Genomic DNA, 9,293 nt, shown 5'->3' on the forward strand with positions numbered 1-9,293 from the left:
TTTGAGAGTGAGAGTGTTGCAATGATCATTTATTAATATTACATATGTTCACATTCCATGATCTGAGAATTCATTAGCAGACTCTATTGCTAATCAAGCATTGATTGGCATATTAATCATTCGTCAAATTAAACAAACATAAAAAAAATTGAATCTGTATATATATGATAAAATTGCCTGTATATAGATAAAGTGTTCAAAAAATAATATACAAAATTGGGAAAAAATGCCCTCAAAATTTGGGTTCATGCCCATAATCATGTCCATTCTGTCTATCGACCCAGCTCAGGATGAGCAGCTAAAAAGTTAATTATTGCATTGGATACATACCAAAGTATGCGGACCTAGTCCCATGGTACCCCTAACACGCAGTGCTGCATCTCCTCAGGTAGATCCTCTATGGCTATCATAGGTACCTGGTGAGTCAGTCTCACCAAGTTTCTCTGAACTACATATAGGCCTCTCTCTGTCTCAACTGTTGCCTCTTCAACACCTCTTCCGTGATGCTTGTGCCTCAGAAATCCATCTGGTCTCACTGGACCCACATCTGGAACATGGTCATTTTTGTCAGTATTTTATCTCATCAAAAATATTTCTAAGTTCATTTCATATTTAAAAAAGAAAAAAAATCTATAAAATTTACAAAAACTTTAAAAATTGTTACCTATGTCCCCCCATGTTGTGTTTGGTGGCAACATCAAGTATGGATCTCCTCGTAAATCCATACCAGCATACGGGTAGTCATTGACTATGATGATCTTTTGGTCCCACCAGGCGAAAAAATCATCATCGAAAGTTGTTATAGGCATGTCCCCACCTCCAATGTGTTTCATCAAGTCAACCCACCTACCCATCCAAGGGTCTCGAGGGCTACTGATGGAGACAGATACTTTGGGACGTAACCTAGGTACCTTCTCGAGGAAGAATGAGCATAAGATGGTCCCATATCCAAAGTTCTTTGTCTGACCCTTCTGAATAGAGGTCAATTGGCTCTTCATGTTGGTTAGAAGAGGTGTGCACCAGTCGAAAATTGTGGTAAGGCACTTCACTGCTCGGCTCATGGACACTCGTGAAGCCTAATGTAGTGAAGCTGATTCATTTACCCTCGTAATGGTAAATAGAAAAATCCTTAGAGATAAACTCTCCATGTCTTTGGTTGGAATCTGACTTCCAATATTTTCTGGGTGTCGAGGACAATATATATGTACATAGTCTTCTAATAAAGTAGATGTCTTCAACCTCAATCCGTAGAGGAATCTGATCGAAGCTGATTCATTTACCCTCGTAATGGTAAATAGAAAAATCCTTAGAGATAAACTCTCCATGTCTTTGGTTGGAATCTGACTTCCAATATTTTCTGGGTGTCGAGGACAATATATATGTACATAGTCTTCTAATAAAGTAGATGTCTTCAACCTCAATCCGTAGAGGAATCTGATCTATCATGAAGGCATCATCTTCTGCACTCCATTAGTGGATCAGCAATTCGAGCAGGCGTGTGTTGGCTTTCATGTTTGGAATTTTGAATAATTTTAATAAGCCATACCATCTCAATGTGTCTAGTGCATTTTGGTCATTCATTACCTCATTGTCAATTGTGGTATGCCCTCTTTCTCTCCATGTTATGGTCATCCTAAAAAATTTGAGTTTCCACAGTTAGTTTTTGTGTTTAAACTTTAACTAGCATACACGCGAGTTCCCTTTACACATAGTCGCATGTAGGGCCATCATATACGTGGGTTAATCACATCCAACCCACGTGTACGCAGAGTTGGATTTTTGGGCATAAGTTCCCATGGTCAAATCTTTAAGAAAACTTCTAAAAACTATCACAAACATTATAAGCATGATTTGAGGGTTACCTAATAACTTTGGTGTGATTTGAACGGTCCAATATTTCAGAGGCAATCTTGCTCTTTTTTGATCCACAGCTCTTTGCTCCAAAAATAAATAAATAAACTGTGAGTCCAAAATTCATTAAATAACTTTGAAATTGCAAAATATTTTTTCAAAAATTGATATTTGTCTCATGGATTTTTTGACCTGTGGGCTTGGATTGTCGAGAATGGGTTGTTTTTCAGGATATTTTGGAGACTTCTTCGAGATTTTATTTCGGTACCATTACTGCTGACCCGTCATGGTAAGTATCATTCAGTCACTGGCATATAGGTTAGGGAAAACCATTTTTTCCATTGCATCTTGCATACTAGCTTCCGTTCAATGATACATTAGCCATAGGGTCAACCCCATCATGTCTTGTTTAGCAAACCATGTTCACTCGCTGATTTTTAAATCATGATGCGATGTTAGAGCCATCCTTTACATGGGCATCTTAGTTAGAACCTCACTGACATTTGTTGCCCATGCCACTATACTGAGTAGGCTTAGGAGTCCTCTTTAGTCTTGCCATGACTTGTGCATTGAAGACACATTCTCGTTTCTTCTGCATTGATTTCTGGCTTGATACCCTAGAGGCTTCTTTGTGTTGAGTTGTACTGCTGCATTTCATTTTGACTATTTGCAACTTTTGGCCTTGAGCCAGCTTCACTTGGACTTGTGTTTAAGCCACTTATTTGACCATGTCTTCTACAAAATCAACCATGCAATCACTTAACTTTTGCAACTTGATTCATCCTTTGACCCATGGAAAGAACATCCCTTTGAGTGTCCTTGACCAGTTTCGCCTCCCTGCATCGAGCATAGGAATGTTCCCATCCCAGGAAATAGATCATCTGTTTCTCTGACACTCGTTCTTTCTACTGTACTATAACATTATTTTATTCTTTTTCCAACTTAAAGAAAAAGACAAAAAAATTATATATTCCAAAAAGAGTGGGAATGGGACAACATTTCCATATTTTGTTGGTAGCTAGAGTCAGTCGTGTCACCCTTGAACAAATCACTCAAAAGAAAGTCTCTCCTCCATTTTGGGCGGGATTTAGTTTGACTTAGGTATGCCTTAACCTTGTTATTGAGTCAGTACTCCTTCAACTGGTTACCTCTTCCAATCATATGGAGAGTTTTCTTGTGCCTCCTACATGAAAAACTTATACAGTGTTATCATATGCTGCCATATAGTCATCATTGAGTCGTGCTTTTGTTCAAGGGAAGTAAGCCTGAGTCGGCCCCTCTGCGGTGTCTCTTGACCTATTTTTTAGTCAACCATCCCTAGTTCTCAATGTCATGTTTGTCATCACATCAATTATATTGGTCCTTTTCTCGTGTCAGTTTGAGAAGGTCTCCATTGACTTCTTACTGGCGGGTCTTGTCGTTATGGACGACGACATATTTCTTTGATGGCAGGCCTAGAGCTGCACCCTGGCCCTTTTTTCATTATTGCTAGGTCACCTTGTACTCAACATCGATCAATATCATGGGTCTTTGACTGAGTGGTTTCCCTTGTGTTCGACATCAGCTTTCATTATCACACATTGGGATTCGTGCAGTGCCTTGGTTTCCATTTGACCCTATTGGTGGATTCCTCGCCTCTATGTTAGCTTTCATTATTGATTGGTTTAGATGGTTTCTATTATGCACTAGTTACATCTTATGTATGCTAGAAACATGCTTCGGTTGGGTTACTACATATTTTTTGTCTGATTCCTTCCGCATTATTGGCCTATGGGTTACACTCGCACTAGATTGACGAAGGATGCCTTAATGCCTTCCTTCTAGCGGATCTTTTCCTATCAACTATAGCTCATTTGCTTTGGGAAAAAGATCTAGAGTCCATTTAGAAGTACCTTGGGGTTTGCAGTTATCTGTGGTAGATTACTTCACTATCGATAGTGGGAAACCATCATTGTCCCCTGATTGATAGCTTCTTCCAAGTGTTCGACTTCAGCTCATTTATTCGCACTTGTTAGATTGTACTGGGTACCTTGAGTCTCATTTTTATTATCAGTGAGTTGTCTCGCGTTTGTTAGCGGTATACTATACTGAGATTATCCCATTATCTCGCGTTTGATAGCTTCTTCCAAGTATAAATAGACTTCTATGGGAAGGCCTTAAGTAGGAGAAGAGATAGAGTTATTATACTGAGATTATCCCAAACTAAGTCTGAAGTATCCCTGTGCTTCATGCACTTCCCCAAGTTTCAGGAAACCCTTGTTTCCTTGATTATAGATATTCTCCCTCTTGATTGAGATATCATGGTATTGGTTATGGAAGGAGGTTGTTGAAGACTAGGACTGGAGGGATCCAGAGGATGGTTCCGCTTGGAGGCGGAAGAAGAAGACTCAGGTGAATTCTGTCTGTGTTAGTTATAGCTTACTACAATAAAAAGAAGCGTTGTCTTGTTTCCGAGATTTACTATGTTTATGCATCAAATAGTGTGGTAATTCATACATGAATGTTATTTTGATGTATGATTAATCATTTGCTTATATGATACAAAGTTAATTCGTAAAAATGCCTTACCTCTATACTGCTATGTATGTTCGGATTGAATGATTTTCATGTTTGAAGAACATCGGGAGTTGCAGAGGGTATGAACCCTGCGGGATCTACCCAAACGAAGGACAATCGGGTATGGTCACTCTCACATAGTTTGTTTATATAAGCATTTTTCCTGAGTTGTATGAGTGTTTCTTACTATAGTTTGCTCCTGCTCTATTGGGGTTCCAACCCAAAGCCCTAGGGTACTTATTCCCGTAACATATATTAATGACGAACGTAAAATGATTGGACAATTTGGAATATAATGAACATATGATATAAGTTTACCATACAGATTGGCTTGTAAGAGTGTGGTTCAAATGGAAAATTCCCTTTAGAAACAAATCCATAGGTGATAAGAGCTTAGAGAAAATTTGACAGTGTAAGATGATACCTCAATACCATAAGTAGAGCCACTACTGCCAGCAAGAATTCATAGCCTGGACAGGGTTTCTTTTTAACCCCACAAATGAGCTGAACTCCTCCTTTTAGAATGTAGATGGTTCTTCTTTTTCTTGTCATAAAGAGACCACTATGCTAGCATGGCGACCAGATGACCATAGTGCCATTCACCAGGATATAACAAAGTGATCAAGAAGCTCGTGGTGAGACCCCCTATCCTTTTTAAGACAATGTTTGATTCTTTTTCATATCTCATTATGTCCATTTTTCTAGTGGAACTTTTATTTATTAAAGAGACAGAGGCTCATTTGTTCCTTAAGAGTCAGGGATGGTGTAAGAAGTAAGAAGATGACAATGAAAGTTTATACTCTTATCTCCATATAATCATGTCAATGAGATTTATCCAAATGACAGTGTAAAAACATAAGCCAACATGGTTTGAAAATAATGAATCATTTTATGATGTGTCCAAAGAAGAGATGTTTAGTAAATGATTATAGAGATACATAGTATCAGCTTTGGAACAAAGATAACCATCAAAAGGCTGCATGAGTCATAATGATATTGTCATTACTATTTTTTTTTTCTTACATCAAGCACAAATCCATTGAAATGGTGTTTCTTCAAAATACAATGGAGAAAGAAAGAAAAGAGGGCATCATGATCGTTAAGAAAAAGTCACAATTTATTCTATTAAAAATACAAAGAGTGTTGTTCAATTGATTTACCAGCAATTGTTCAATCGTTTGAACAACAACAAAAAAAAAGTATTGTTCAAACGATTGAACAACAATCATTCAATCATTTGAACAACAAAAATCGCAAACAAAAGTGATGTTCAATCGATTGAACAACAAACGTTCAATCGTTTGAATGGAAAAATCAAAAAACAAAAATGTGTTGTTCAATCGATTGAACGAAAATCGTTAAATCATTTGACTGACAAAAAAAAAAAAAAAAGTGTTGTTCAATCGATTGAACGAAAATAGTTTAATTGTTTGAATGACAAAATCAAAAAACAAAAATGTGTTGTTCAATCGATTGAACGACAATCGTTCAACCATTTGAACGGAAAAATAAAAAAAACAAAAAAGTGTTGCTCAATAGATTGAACGGAAATTGTTCAATCGTTTGAACAACAAAATCAAAAAATGAAAATGTGTTGTTCATTCGATTGAACAGCTTGTTCAATCGTTTGAATGGAAAAATAAAGAAAAAATGTGTTTTTCAATTGATTGAATGACAATTGTTCAATTGTTTGAACAGAAAAATCGAAAACAAAAATGTGTTGTTCAATCGATTGAATATAAATTATTCAATCATTTGAACGGAAAAATAAAAAAACAAAAATGTGTTGTTCAATCGATTGAACAGAAATAATTCAATCGTTTGAACAGAAAAATAAAAAAACAAAAATGTGTTGTTCAATCAATTGAACAACAATCGTTTAATCATTTGAAGGGCAGAATCAAAAACAAAAATGTGTTGTTCAATCGATTGAACAAAAATCGTTCAATCGTTTGAATGGGGAGATCAAAAAAAAAAACTGTGTTGTTCATTCGATTGAATGACAATCATTCAATTATTTGAATAACACTTATCAAGTAATAAAAATTCTCATATTTATATGGTAATGTCTACTCTTAATTGCAACTTAATATTTAAAGTTGCTGGTTCATCACTTCCCGCAGCTAAAATTGGCATCGAGGGGTCCTCACGTACCTACTCGTAGAAAGACTCCTTGGTGAGTGGTTTGTGATAGAGGCATACTTGGTGTCTGTTCACCTTAAAAGAATGGCCAGATCTGTCAATGGTAACCAAGGTAAGAGTACCATTTTTATGAACTTCTTGAATCTCATAATGGCCGAACCATCTTGTTTGCAACTTGCCTGGGAAATCTTGGAATCTAGAATTGTAAAGCAGTGCCCAATCCCCTTTTTGAAACATTTTCTTCTTGATAAGGCTATCATGCCATGTTTCCCTTTGTTGTTGAATAATTGCAGTTTGTTGCAAATCAAGAAGACGATCCTCATCTAGTTTGTTAATATATTGGAGTCGCTTGATTTGGGCTTCTATTAGATCCATCCCTACTCCTTGGGCCGTCGTTAGAGTCTTTATTTCGAGTTCAATCGGGAAAATAAGTTCTTTACCGAACACGAGATAGTATGGAGGGTATCCAGTAGTATTCCTCCAAGTCTTGCGATAGGCCCACAAGGCCTCTGGTAGTCTAGCAGCCCAGTCTCATCGGTGTGTTGAGACTGTCTTGGTCAGAATTGCTTCAGTGACCTTATCAGTGCTTTCGACTTGCCCATTCACCTATGGGTGATATGGGGAACTGATCTTGTGCATAATATAATGATTCTTGATACTGGAAGTAATCTTATGTACTATGAATTTCCCTCCCCCATCTGTGATCACTTCTTGTGGTAACCCATATCACAAAAATAGTCCAAAAAGGAAGTTAATCACAACTTCCTCTGTGGGTCTTGGTAAATCTACTGTTTCCACCCATTTCATCACATAATCCATGGAGACCAGGATATAGTTCTTCTTATTAGATGGCGGATGGAATGGGCCAATGAAGTCTAAAGCCCACATTTTGAAGGGTTCTATGACTACTAAGGTTGCAGAGACATTTCATCAAATTGGCCAGGCCTGACCATCCTTTGACAACTATCAAAAGCCTGGGCATATTTCTTAGCATCCTTAAAAATAGTGGTCCAATAATAGCCCATCTGTAGTACCTCATGCCCTGTCCTTCAATCTGCAAAATGTCCCCCACAGGGCTCGTCATGGCAAGCTTTCATTATGTCATCAATCTTATCCTCACAAATGCATCTGCGTATACACATGTTGGCCCCTGTATGAAAAAGATATCCTCCTATCCAAGAGAATCCGGCGTTGTGTTGAATGATCAACTTCCTTTCTCTTGTTGTCAAATGCATGTGTAGCTTCCCAACTACCAGATAATTTTCCACATTTGCATACCATGGCATCTTGACTATAATGACAGATAGATGTTCATCCAAAAATTGGTCGTCTACTACCAGTGGATCATTCACCTTCGGAATTCGTGATAGGAAATTAGCAATTGAGTTTTCCTTCATTGGATGATCCTTGATAGTAATATCAAATTCCTCCAAAAGAAATATACATTGTTTTACTCAACCATTTGTGATAGGCTTATTAGTGTACAAACAGACTAGGTAGCCAGTTATATAGTGTCTAAATTTGTTTATTGCATAAATAACAACTAAAAATTATTTTTCTGTCACTGTATAATTAAGTTCTGCAGAAGTGAGATTTTTGCTAGTATAATATATAGCATAATGTTTCTTGTCCTCCTCCTAGCCAAGGAAAACACCTATAGCTACATTTGATGTGTCTGTGGATATGTGAAAAGGCAATTCCCAGTTTGGTCCACGCAATACTGGTGCTGTTGAGACTAGTTTCTTTAAACCTGTAAAAGTTGTGCCACATTTGTCAGACCAATTGAAATCATCATTTCCAGTCAAAGCATATAGAGGCATGGCAATTTGTGAAAAGTTTTTAATAAACCTACGATAATAGCCTGCATATCCTAGAAAGCTACGTATGTCTGTCTAAGTGCAAGGGGTAGGTAGTAAAATAATTACATGAATTTTTTTTGGGCCTACCTATATTCTTGTTGCAGAGATATAGTGTCTCGAGATCACGCCCTCGGTCATCATCATGTGGCACTTGACATTGCTTAAACATAACCTAGTAGCAACGCATTGTTCCAAGACTTTTTCTAATGTTTGCAATGCTTGGTCGAAGTCATCCCCATATGGAGTAAAATCATCCATATACACCTCAAGTCTTTCATTTATTAAATCAGCAAAGATGCTGAGTATAGCCCTTTGGAATGTAGCTGGGGCATTACACAAGCCAAATGGTAATACTCTATACGCGAATGTATCCCAGGGACAGGTGAAGGTTGTTTTGTCCTAGTCTTGAGGGGCGATCTGAATCTGATTGTAGCAACTGAAACCATCTAAAAAGGAAAAGAATTACTTCCCTGCCAAAGTATCAAGGACTTGATCAATGAATGGGTGGGGAAATGATCTTTCTGTGTCGCCTTGCTCAACTACCTATATTCTACACAGATACACCACTTTCCATTTTTCTTAGGGAAGACCACCAATGGATAGACCCATTTACTGTCTCAGATAGGATACATAAATTTTACATCCAACAACTTTTGTAACTCTTCTTTCACAACATCCTTGAGATACAGATTCAATCTCCTTTGAGGCTATCAGATGGGTCAAGCATCCTTCTCAGTATAGATGTGGTGTGTACATAGTTGTGGGTCTATTCCTTTCATATCACGATATTCCCATGCAAAATCCCTTTTATATTTCTGTAGGACTTGTATGAGCTTTTTCTACTGATCATTATCCAGACCATCATTAATACTTAGAATTTTTCTG

This window comes from Pinus tabuliformis, chromosome 6 (genome assembly GCF_031772625.1).
Source record: "Pinus tabuliformis cultivar Carrire ecotype Pingquan chromosome 6, CPIR1, whole genome shotgun sequence".
NCBI lineage: Eukaryota > Viridiplantae > Streptophyta > Pinopsida > Pinales > Pinaceae > Pinus > Pinus tabuliformis.